Source organism: Ursus maritimus (genome assembly GCF_017311325.1).
Source record: "Ursus maritimus isolate PB19 chromosome X unlocalized genomic scaffold, ASM1731132v1 scaffold_X1, whole genome shotgun sequence".
NCBI lineage: Eukaryota > Metazoa > Chordata > Mammalia > Carnivora > Ursidae > Ursus > Ursus maritimus.
Genome location: NW_024423319.1, coordinates 117,274,331 through 117,285,277, shown reverse-complemented (window position 1 = coordinate 117,285,277; position 10,947 = coordinate 117,274,331). Strand labels below are relative to the sequence as shown.

Here is a 10,947-nt window from a genome sequence, read left to right as displayed (position 1 = left end):
GACAGAGCTGCAGAGATCATTTGTAGCAACACAGACAGCTTACAGTGGACAAAATAAAATGGAATGAAGTTTTTTTATGTAGGTCCAAATTCATCCCTCCATTTTTGTGTGTGTGTGATTTAAAGTATTATTTTTTTTAAGATTTTATTATTTGAGATGCAGGACTAGATCCCAGGACCCCGAGATCATGACCTGTGCCTTCATTCAACCAACTAAGCCACCCGGGTGCCCTGATTTAAATTATTTTAATAGATCTCAGAATACAAAATAAGGTAATACATGATCATTGTAGGAAATCATATAATACTAAGCTATATAAACAAAGATAATACCCTAACTCTTACCAAATCCCACAACTTTGTTAGCAGTTTCTACGTATCCTTCTAGATCTTTCTCAGATTCATTGTAATATGTGCCTATTTCCTTTTAATTTCTTTTCAAAATAGTATTGTATTATTCCACAATTTGCGTTTATCACTTACCAATAAATCACTGATGTTCTTCTGATTAATACATGAAAACACTCATCCTATTTTCCTAGTTGCATAATGCTAACTAGAGCGACCAGTAGAAATAAATGACCAAGTCCCTAGATTCTGGCCTCCAATTCCAATCCCCACTGAAAGGTATCAAAGTTTCTCAGGAAAATGGGCAATTCCAGATCTCTTTTGGCAGTAGAGAAGATATAAGACGAGCCTGAGACATCATGTAGTGCCAGAAATCAGGGAAGATCTCAGAGATAAGGCCATTTCAAAAGGACACTGGAAGCAGCTTAAAGAGGCCCCTACCGGTCAAATCTATGGCAATCTGAGCAGCCAGCAGAGTAACTGCGGACAAGGTGATAAGCAATAGCTGTACAAACTCGGTCTGGGGGGGTTAAGTCATCTGTGCCAGCATCTGCAGCCAGTGAGAAGTAGTCAACGTTGACTATGAGTTTTCCTGACTCCAAAGCCATGCTTCTACTGTACACCATGCCTCTTGATCGAAGCAGTGCTTAACTGAAGAATGCAGAAGGGAGGAGAATAAAGAGACAGCTAGGAAGAGGCAGGTAAGGAAACCTGAATTTAATTTTCCCTGGAGAGGATTTTCTAGTAAGTGGCCCCATCCAACAACAGACACCCATGGAGTGGCTGGATAAGATGGCGTTTAGAGAGACCACTGAGGTCCTCCAGCACTCATGTTCAGATGTGCCAAGTGCTCCTCTCTCGTGCTGGCACTTGCCTTTTATATCCCTGTAATAGTGGTGAATCCCCACCTTGGGCCACGGTATCTTTTCCACCCCCGGTACCTCTGATACGGAGATTCCGAAAGACCAGACTATTCCTTCAGTTCACCCTAGTGCCCTGTGGCTACGGGACTTCAGTGCTTCCTGCCTCACAGCCTTCCCCAGCAGGCCACCTGAACTCTTCCCAGAGCTCTGCACCCCCCCACCAGGGACGCTGCGCCCCGCCCCCCCCGCGGTTGCAGAGCGGAGCCCGCCTCCCACTACCCACTCACCCTGGGAGGGGTTTTGACCATTGTCTCCCCCATCCCCAAACTCTCCTGGGACCTAGAGAGAGAAAACTAGTTTATCCTTCAGCACCAGCCCTCGGTTCCCCCTCCTGGGAGGGTATGACTCTGGCCGACAATGAAGAATTATGCAGACGGCTTAGAGTTATAGCTTCTCTTCGGCAAAACCAAAAAGGTCTGCTTTGGTCATTTTTCTTCCCCACAACTGAAGAGCAGGAAAATCAAGCACCCATCTCTAAGCAAAGAAATGAACCACAGAAACTTCAACAGTGGTATCTTTTTCACCCAAGGCTTAAATCTCCTAGGCCTTTCCTCTGACTCACTGTTCGCAGTCCCCTCTTGGCTCCTGCCACCAGCAATATGCACACTTGCCTCCTAACGCTGAGGTGCGCTGGCTCGTGTGATGGGCACTGAGGTGTGTTGTCCAGGTCCCCCTTCCAGGAAGGGCTTGTGGCCCCTGCTGACGGGAGGGCTACAGGTAGACAGCCTTCAGCTGGCAGCAACTGAGCAGGAGAGGGCTGTCAAAGTCAAGGTCACATCCTTCCTAGGGTGGCCTACACCCAATGATGGTTGATCAAAGTAAAGGTATAAAATCTGTGCTATTTGGCCCCCAAGTGGCATCATTATGATGGGCCATTTTATGCCACAGCTATCCATGGGGAAGGCCAAGGCTGATTTGGCCTGCATTGCAGCCCAACTTCTCCCTCTACCCAACCTGGTTTCCTTCTTCTCCCCTTCCAGGTGTTGACCCCTTTTAGACATGTGCACACTGAACTCCTTCTCATGGTATGCTTCCAGGAGAAACCAACTCATGACACCCTGCTACAAGATCCCTGTTAGATCAACCGTGGGCCAATATTCCCATCCCAAACTCCACATGTGGTCTCCTGAATCCATGCAACTCTGGACGGAAGGCAGTCTCCTTCCAGATAGAGCCCCCTGCCTCTGATCATAGGCCACTCAGGCTTCATCAGATGAGTCAGACACTAGCCCTCTGGGCTCCTCAGATGCAAGAAACAGACCTCACATGTCTCAGCTTGGTCCCAGAGATGCTCCCCTCCGTAGGCCAGGGGCTAGAGGTAGGGGTCCCCTGCCCTCATTCTGGAGGGTAAGAAGCTCCCCCCTCTCTCCACACACACACAAAAACTCCTCTTAACTCTTACCTTCCATGTCAATGACTCCTTTCTTCATGTTTCCCACGGTGAACTGAGAATTACTGTCCTGGTGGTATCGTGGAATGTGGTGGCCATTGTCTTTCATTCCTCAGCCAAAACCGACCCTAGAAGAGACCCCATTTTAACATGTTACGTTATGGAAATGCTTGAACTTGGCAAGGATATCTTTTGGAAGAACTCTAGCAGTGGTCTTCTCTGAGGAGGAAAATGGATGAGCAGGGGAGAAGGAAAGGACTGAGACATGCTTTTTACTGTCTTTTGTGCTTTGGGATTTTTGTACCATGTACATGCATATTATACCTATTAGACTGAACCTTATGGAATCACCAATATTTGACAATTTAAAAGAAATTTTTTTCAAGATTTTATTTTTCAGTAATCTCTACACCCAATGTGGGGCTCAAATTTAGAACCCTCGAGATCAAGAAGCACATGCTCTGTCGACTGAGCCAACCAGACACCGCTGTATTTGATCATTTTTGATCTACGATTTTCTTATTATCTTGTCTAGCCTCAGCATAGTCAATTAAAGGAAACCAGAGGTGGCCTACTTGATGTTTCTCCCACCATCAGATTATAATCACGGTAAGTGGCCTACACTGTCCCTTATCTCTTCCTCTCAAACCCTGACCCTGCTATATCATTTTCCTACTAACGTTCTTACACTTTAAGTTTGTTTCTGGAAGCAGAATAGAAACGGGATGCAACCCAAGGAAGATAATCAGTAACAGTCCCACACTGTCCCCACCCTATGTCCAATACTCTCCTGAAGGCCCCAGATAAATAACTGTCTTTCAAGACTCTGCTCAGATACTATGTTCTCCCTCTAGTCTTTTCGCAATTTCTTCTTGCTGCCGATAGCCCACTGAAGAGAGACTGACCATTCTGCTGTGCAGATGCCTATCAAAGGCTCTATCACAGCATTGGCCTTATGTTTACATACATCTGGCCCCTTCATTAGACAATTTTTTAAAGAAAAAAGTTCATGTCTTCATACCCCAAATTAGAACAGCCCCAGATTGGTCCAGTAGGTTCGGATAAAACAGGATCAATAAGCCATTGCTAAATGAATGAACGGCCTTTTTGTAAAAGCTGGCACTTTTCATAGCACAAATAAATTCAACAAATACTTTGTGCTGTACACTCCTTATTCGGGTTTGAGGGCAGTACTCCGTGTAAATGTACAGTGGGATACAACTGTGAATCATTAGCTTCTGCGGACTTCTACTCAATGGTCCGTATATGATAGATGTCTTGGAGCCCTAGTCCTAGCACACAGGAACGCGCTCTTTCTGAAAACACACCTTGACAAAGAAGGGTAGCCAGTGAGACCCCGGCTCCTACAGACGATAATTCTGTTATGCTTCATAGCCTCCAAATTTCTATCTTGCTTCTAAGTGATGAAGAATTTCGAGTCTCCAAGGAGGACAAATAACAGGAGAAAACTTTGTCAGGAAACGACAGGCCCTCAGGGCCGGAGTTTAGAAAACACTTGCGCAGGTGAGGCTGTTTTCAAGAAGTTCTGACTATATAGATTCCTCTTTGTCAGAGTCACCATGTATCAGCCTAAGACAGGTCCTGTATTTTCTTATTACAAGCATGCACTGTGTTCTGCATCTGGAGCACTTGCCAAACCGTAGATTTATTCCTATTTCTATACATCTGTGAAAAGAATGTGTGTTCTGTTTCATCAGGGAGTTCCTTGAAGTCACAGGTTGCTAATTCCAAATGAATAGAACCAGTGATTACTCTGGGAGATATGAGCTCGCCACTACGCATATAACAGACGTCCATTACGAAGAGCTACACATTTGTTCCATGTTTACACTAGAACACAAAAAAGGAAGGTCCAGCCACTTTGTGAAAGAAAGAAAGGGAAAAGAAGAGAAGAGGAAAGAAAAGACAAGAAAAGGATGAAAAGAGGATGAAATAGGAAGGGGGAATTAGAAAATACTTTGAAAATGTTTACTCAGGTGCCAGGTTAGATGTGTGGAGACGTGCGGGATGTCTGCAGGGTGGCAGGTAAAGAGCCGAGCGGAGGCAGAAAGTGAGGGGAGAGACGGAGAACCCGGGGGTAAACGTTCCTGGCTTCATTTCAGGGTGTGGATATTAACTCAGTTCATCTCACTTGGCTGACAGAAGCACTAATGCCAAAACCGGCACTTTCATCAGCATCAGCTACACAGAAGATGGGATTTCAGAGGGAGGCACGAGAAAAGGGAGAATGATATATGTAATTTTATTCAAATAATTAAAAACAAAGTTGGCAGTCTATCTTCCTGTCAAGAAGAATAAATATCAGACTATGGAGTGGGAAGGGGCAGTGCAAGAGGCTTCCTGCTGCTCCATATTAACTCTGGTCCAATACAAACTTTATAGTCGACTCTTCACAAAAACATCCATTTAAAATCATCCTCCTATGGTGGGTTTTTTTTTTTTTTCCGGTTACTCTGTGAGCAGAGCTAACACAGCAAGAGGACATGAGCCAGGAGTAAGTGCGGAGCCACACTAGAGCCCTTAGTTTCAGAGCCACAAATATAGGGTTCGTATAACTGAGCTACTTCTCCAAAATAAGATGAGTAAAAGAGAGGTCTCCAGAACTTTCCTTTCTCTCATTATTTGCCTCCTGTCCTCATAGGCTCAAAAACGAAAGCAGGGCCCGGCCTACAGTAGGATCCAAATACATACATACATACATACACATATATATGCACACACTTTTTTAGTGAATTAAATGAACAGGGGCGGGACTTAATGAATGACATGTGCACGGGGATGGATAATATTTACCAATGGAGTCATTATCTTATGTATTTGCAGGCTCACTGGATCATAGCAGATGCAATATCATAACCCAAAGCTAAAGAATCCTCTCTGAATGTCATAACCTGGCTATTACGTGTCCTACACTGTAACTTTCCAGAGTTTCTCTTCAATTGCAACTGTTTAGAGGAGAGGGCAAGCTCCATTTTGTTACTAACAAAGAGAGAAGATTAGCTTAGGCAAGTGATAAAAAACATAATAGTTCGAACAGACTCACCGAGGAAGGCTTTGCTTCTAAAGCATTTTAATCACTGTTCCTCTACATTTCCAGTAATGTATCAACTTGCTCTTCAATCACTTCTAAAATGTTGAATTTAGGATGCAAAAGACTCCACAGTTATTATCTAAACCTTTCTTCTCAGTATTTGAAGATGAGGACAGAAGAGAGCACCTCCTGCATTTGCAACACTCCGAAGTCCAATCAGAGAACAGAGCTGCTCCTCAGAAAAGGCCACGTGGGGACTGGACTTGCGGGAACTGCGCAAGCATGGGAAGAGCAGACTTGTCTACCTTGAGCAATGCAGGGAGCAAGACACCGCAGAGGTAGCCAAAACGATTAAGGAGGAATTCAGCTAATTACGAATGACACGCTGCTATGCCAAGTCAGAAGTGTTGTTGGTAAGTGGGTACTTTCAGACAGCTAAAAGGTTCTTTCAGGCATCCCAAATTGCTCTGCCAAAGCCTTAATATTTTAGTCTAATCCCACTGAGCGAGCCAAGTTGATGATGACAGTGAAAAAGGCTTTCCTTTTTGAAGGAAGTAGGAATTAGGGTAATACAGGGGTCAGCAAAGTTTTGCTGTAAAAAGCCAAACAGCACACGTTCTTGGCCTCGTGTGCCACACGGTCTCTCTTGCAAACGTTCAACTCTGCCACTGCGCCGAAAGCAGCCATCGGCAGTATGTAAAGCAACGCACGCAGCTGTATTCCAGGCAAACTGTATTTATGAAAGCAGGTGACAGGCTGGATTTGCCTTGCAGCCTGTAGTTTGCCGACGCCTGAAATAATATGTAGATGGCTTTCCAACAGACTGAAACCTAAGAAAAGATGCAGATCTCAAGGTCAAATTGAAAATTATAGTGCTTCTTAATTCTATTTTAAAATGCGCTTAGCAGTACCTCTGATTCCTGTATGGCGTTGGCCCGCCAATAGCATTTTCCTTAAATGCATCGAGGTGCACATCTTTTATCTAACTATTAGCATAAGCTTAGATTCAGTCAAGAAAATCAACTCACTCTAAACATTCCAGGAATAAAGAACTTAATATATTAATTAGGGCTTACGTCAATGTCGGAATACACTGGGACAGTCGGGTCAAGAAAGTCACCAGTGAAGGCCTGGGAAGCAGACACTGAATATACCTCAGCCTGGCATAGCAGTGTGGGCGCTTATCCAAAGCTCTACGGAAATCTCCGGGTTGTGAGGACGTCTGAGAACCCTTGCATCGACTGTCTCGGTCCGCACCAGCAAAGCAACTGGTTCTCAGTCTCCCCTGCAGAGCCACTGTGAGCCTCCTGCCTGCCCACCGTCCAGCCGCGAGCACCCCCGAGCACACCAGCTTCTCCTTCTCTTTCACCTGAAACACAGCGGGCGTTACCACCTTGGCGACCCGAACGCGGGACGGGACGGGCCGGGGACCATAGGAGACGCAGTGCCCCACTTTGCTTCAGGAATTCAGAAGACATCTCCAAAGCGGTGGTAGTGATGCCTCCTTGACAACGGATAGTCCAGCACATTCCACCCCTTTGTCAGTGCAGTGTCCCAACACTCTCCTTTCACCCATTTTTAACTTCCAAATAAGTCAACAACATAATGCTTCCGTCCTACTTGAATCAACTATCCCCCATACATCCCAAACTCTCTCATGCTGTGCCCCAAAGCAGAGCTACAAAGTCTGATTTGTTATTTCACCCATAAATGGTTGAGGGTCATTGTCTTCTAGTTCAGTCACGATAGCTCGTTACTCTTCTGCAGGGTTAAGGATTGAGTTATAGGTTGAACTCGTTCCTTACATTACATAATAGGCAGAGGGAAGAAGACCAAATTTTATTATATGTACAGACACATCCATATGACAACAGGAAGAAAATATCCCTATCGCCATCCTCGTTTCTACAAATGACCACACGACAAAGTTTTTAGACCTTTCATTTTCTACTGTTTGCGGGGATCACGGACACCCAGCACACGCAGGTGGAATCGTCATCCACCCTGAACACCAAGCTGGGATCTGTCATCCTCTGGTCATCATCAGGTGACCCCTCTGTGCACTAGTCTAGCCCAGCTCTCTCCAACTCCCAAGCACCCCAGCAGAGCCCAAGGCCTCACCTGCTTTAGTCACCCCACTCTTGGCAGCTGCCTGGCTCAAGGGAGGCAAACAGATTAGAGATGGGAGTGCTGAGGAGGGGAGCACGGTCTGCCCATACTGACAGATTCCCATATCCACACACTCCCCCCACTTTCCATCCCCACATTTTAACCTTTCAATCTGGCCCCTGGTCCTCCTGATGGGTACAAAATTTAACTTTGCCTTCAATTAATGTAATCTTTCATCCCCTCTCTCTCCCTCCCTCTGAAATCCAATAGATCTTAGACTGCCTTCACTCAAATTACACCTAAAAGGCGTGTACTGACTCTCTTGGATCGAAGCTGGGTAGCTGAGTTGATTATAGACCGGGGTTCATGGATTTAGACTCTGATGAACACATTTTGCTTCATACCAAGGAAAAGCCTGTTTTGGAACTTCAAAGCCTAACTGCCCTAGCCAGCTAGTTCTCAAATGTGTGCTGGTGGTCAAGGGCAAGGATAACATGTGTGATGGTTCAGTGCAAGCCCTACTCCCCCGTTCCTAAGAAACCAGTAGATTAGACTTCTCCTTTAATGATAGATGTTTTAATGGGCAAGGGATGAGATTTTTCTTTTTTCAAAGAAGGAAAAAATGGTCAAAATGTTGGTATCATCTAATAAGCCTTGCCAGTAAAAGCCCCCAAAATACCCAGGTTAGAATGCCAGTTTCCAAATCCTCTTTCCTGCCACATGCACGTGTACACACACACACACACACACACACACACACACACACACACACAAAGAGGGAGAGAGAATTTTATAAAACAGGTCAAAATGGATTTCAACTAGTGTAAGAGAGTAGGTATCAGTGTCAGAAGGACATGGGCTCCAGTTTTGCTCTGCCCCTATTGTGATTCCTTTATCATATTATTTAACATCTCTAAGCATCCTCATTGGTAAAATAAGGACAAGTAAAATTTTGTTAAGAAAATTATTCCCAAACTTTAAATGAGGTGAAATGAGCTGTGGCATGACCTTTCAAAATCTTACTGGGGCAGTAACCTGCCTACCTAAGACTTACTTCATTCCCTAGAGAACGCACTTGTGTTTGACTTTCTGTTTTTTTACTTGATTAGAATTCAGATGCTCTGAAGTTACATGTTAATTCATAGACTTCTGTCCAATAAAAAAAGATAACCCCAAAGGTCGTGGTTTTATTGCCTCGTAGGGCAGTAATCAGTTTTTAATCTATCCTAGAAATCTTATTCCAACACTTATTTTTCTCAAAATGCCTATAAATACCAAGTCCCTCATAATGCTCTTGGAATCGGCTTAACCCATTTATGGTTCTGATCATTAATGCGCTGAATAAATTCTTGACAGGTGTTCATTCTGTATTTGTATGAGATTATGTTTTTAGTTCTTTAAAAATTATACTTTTGACAGTACCTACCTTACGAAGTTACTATGAGAATTAAATAAAATAAAGCAAATAAAGTAATTAATAAGGCCCTGACACATATTAAGCAGTTAATGAATGTTAGCTATTACTATTAGCTATAATTAAATGCAGCATGATCCACAGGAAATAAAAAATGTAACATATCCAAACTTCACCCAGAGACACCTATGCAGCCAAATCAAAAGAAATAAATTTAAGAGACTATTCACGCTGAGCTCTAGCTTGATTTCCCTGGAGATTTTTGAATCCTCCAGAATGCAGCCCAATGAATGAAGCCTTTGAATTAGTAGCCATTTTCGTGGATGGAGCCAAATCTTATAATTATTGGGATCCATAACTGTACACAGAGTAAGTATCGTGTCTCATAAAGATGTATGATTTTTTCCACCACACACGACCAATAACAGAAAATAAAATGAAAATTGGGTTTAGGGTAAAAAATAATATTTTTACCCTCCATCCTGCTTTGATATACCCAATTGTTATCCCTTATTTTATTTCCTTCCATTTAAGTGGAAGGAAGGGTTATTCCCTGTTTTTTTCCCAAAAGTCTGTAACAGCTATGTCCTTCATCTCTTCCTTTGTCTGATTCCGATAACTACCAAAAACAATGGTGTTTTCCCATGGAAAACTTGTCCCTTTAAAGAAACTAAAGGATAATAAAGGGACAACTATGACCAATTTCTCCAACTTCACTATGATTTCGGTTGCTATTTATGTTCAAATAATTTTCTCAGATTATAAATCCTGAAAAAGAGCACTCGGTCAATTTTAGTTTTTGTTGTTTGGATTTGGAGGGGGGGAAGGGAACACTTTGGAAGTAATTCACGACCTTTCCATAGAGATGTCTAAAGAAGAGTGAGAAGCCACCTATAGAAAGAAACACAGATACTGGGGCATAAAATGTCCACACACAAGCACAAGGGAACCAGATGGAACTGGAGGTTACTCTGCACTATACACAAAACCACAGAGAGGCTGGGTCATCAAATACTTTTTAAATACCTTCAAACACTGAAATACAATGCAGGAACCTACTGCACTCAGTTAAAAACAAAAGCAAACAAATACATATAGGGACTTAAATCAAGGTGAAACATTCAGCTGTTGTTCAGTTCCAGTGACCAAAGAAGAGTAAGTTGAATTTCAAAGAAAGCGAAGAAGGTCAAGAACACATGTAGTAACGGAGCGTTCTCTGTATTTGCAGAGCTTACTTGGGTGTCTGCGCAAGTTCAGACGTGAACACAAGTTCCGCCTCATCAGCCACACACACATACACTGGCATGTACGTATGTACACATGTATTTTATATACATTCACACGATCGGATGCACGTTTGCCAGCCTGTAAAGCGAGAGAATAGCACTGAGCAAGTTGAGAAGTCAGAGTTGAGGCAGCCCTCATTCAAGATTATTCTAGTCCGTGGCTACTCAAAATGTGGTCCCTGGACCAGCAGCAACAGCCTCACCTGGGAACTTGTTCAAAATGCAGAATCTCAGGCTTGCCCCCAGATCTGCTGAGTCAGAACCTAGCTTTTAACCAGCCTGACTGCCGGTGATTTGTAGGCCCAAATGAAAGTCTCGGAAACGCGGCCCTAGAACCGTGCTAACCATTTCCAAAGCTATTAGCCGCCTGTGTCTCTCCGGTAATTGAAATGTGATTAGTGATGCTGGGAAACTGCATTTTTCATT

At 43.7% G+C, this 10,947-nt stretch overlaps 1 protein-coding gene across 3 annotated transcripts in view; it reads right to left on the bottom strand.

The window, feature by feature from the left end:
- Window positions 1-10,947, bottom strand: part of MID1 (midline 1) — a 581,834-nt gene that overhangs the window by 550,869 nt on the left and 20,018 nt on the right. For all 3 annotated transcript variants that reach the window (XM_040634579.1, XM_040634592.1, XM_040634586.1), the window contains one exon: window positions 2,673-2,788. The gene's annotated coding sequence lies outside the window, so the exon portion shown is untranslated. The remainder of the gene's footprint in view (window positions 1-2,672; window positions 2,789-10,947) is intronic.